This window comes from Gossypium hirsutum, chromosome D13, assembly GCF_007990345.1.
Source record: "Gossypium hirsutum isolate 1008001.06 chromosome D13, Gossypium_hirsutum_v2.1, whole genome shotgun sequence".
NCBI lineage: Eukaryota > Viridiplantae > Streptophyta > Magnoliopsida > Malvales > Malvaceae > Gossypium > Gossypium hirsutum.
Window position 1 is genome coordinate 21,322,487 of NC_053449.1, and position 1,585 is coordinate 21,324,071.

Sequence of the window (1,585 nt, forward strand, 5' to 3'; positions counted from 1 at the left end):
TTTTATTACGAAGCTCCGTAGCCAACTAACCTATTTGGTTTTCCAAATTTTTTAGTGTTGTTGCTTGGCTATGGATCAAAGCGTCATTCTTCGCCATGTATGCTTTGAACAAGTTCTCCAAACTGTTTGATGCCTCAGCTTAAGGTGGTTTTGGAGCTTGCTAATTAAACCCTTAAGATTGGTTGGGTCTTTGCTGCAATAAGTTATCGTTCGGTCCATTTCCTTGGTTGCTCCAAGGAAAGTTAGGATGATTACGCCATGAAGGACTGTAGAAGTTAAACTGGGGTCCTTGTCCACTCCTATTTTGATATTGGTTCCCCACATAGTACACTGACTTGGGATTTAATGGACAATTCTCAAAAGAATGACCTTCCCCACAGTATACACAGGAAATTATTTCAAACGGACTTGGTCGCTGAGTTGTAGAATTATTAATACTATTAGCGGTTAACTATTTTATCATAGAGGAAATAGATGATACCTGAGCTGATAACAAAGTGAGGGCATCAAATTCATGAACTTCGGCTACATGTCTTCCTGAAGTTGTTCGATTTGTTGGTCATTAATAGTTATTTCTCGCGATCCTCTCGATGATCTCATAAGCCTCATTATAAGACTTACACAAAATTGCACCATTCGTGGAAGCATTTACCATCAATATTGTATGTGCATTGAGACCATTATAGAATGTCTCCACCTGGATACAATGAGGAATCCCATGATAAGGACACTTACGAAGTAACTCCTTAAATTGCTCCTAAGCCTCATACAAAGACTCATCATCCAATTGTTGGAAAGTTGTGATCGCGTTCCTTAACTTAGCGTTTTTGCTAGGTGGGAAATACTTAACCAAAAATCTCTTTGCTAATTCTTGCCATGTAGATATGGAACTTGATGGCAATGAATTGAGCCATGCTTGTGCTCGATCTCGCAACGAGTACAGAAATAACTTCAACCTTAGTGCATCTTCAGTCGCACCAACTATCTTGAATGAATCACTCACCTCCATAAACAATCGAAGGTGGAGATGTGGATTTTCCGTGGGCATACCACTAAATTGGCCCCCCGTTTGTAGCATTTGAAACATCATTGGTTTCAATTCAAACTGGGTTGCCTTAATATCTGGCCTTCTAATTCCTGGGTTTAACTCAGTAACAAGTGGCACAGCATATTGTCTGATGCATCAATCCTTATCATCGGCAATGAGGATGGGATTTCGTACATTATCGGCTTCCTTATCTAGGTCTTGATTCTGATTTCCAAGGATTATGTCGACTTGTCTTTGAGTTGTTTGTTCACGTCTTCTTTGTCTGAAAGTTCATTCAATTTTAGGGTCTACAAGGAGTAAATTGATAATTCGATCTATGCTCATAAACACCTGATTTCACGATTAAAAAGAATAAGTTAGTAATGTTAGAAATAAATCAAATTGAAAATAAATAATTTCACGAAAAAAAATTACTATGGAAACAGTTGACAATTATAACATCCCGATTTTGAGACTAGTCGGAACAGTGGTTTCGAGACAACAAATTCGATGAGAAAAAAATTATTTTTACTATATTTTTATGGAATAAAATTTCAC

At 37.5% G+C, this 1,585-nt stretch overlaps 1 non-coding gene across 1 annotated transcript; it reads left to right on the forward strand.

Annotated features, from left to right (window-relative positions):
• The first annotated feature begins 713 nt into the window (after positions 1-713).
• LOC121225920 (small nucleolar RNA R71) lies at positions 714-820 on the forward strand. The gene has a single exon (XR_005923823.1). It is a non-coding gene; the product is annotated as a small nucleolar RNA R71 (small nucleolar RNA).
• The last annotated feature ends 765 nt before the right edge of the window (positions 821-1,585 follow it).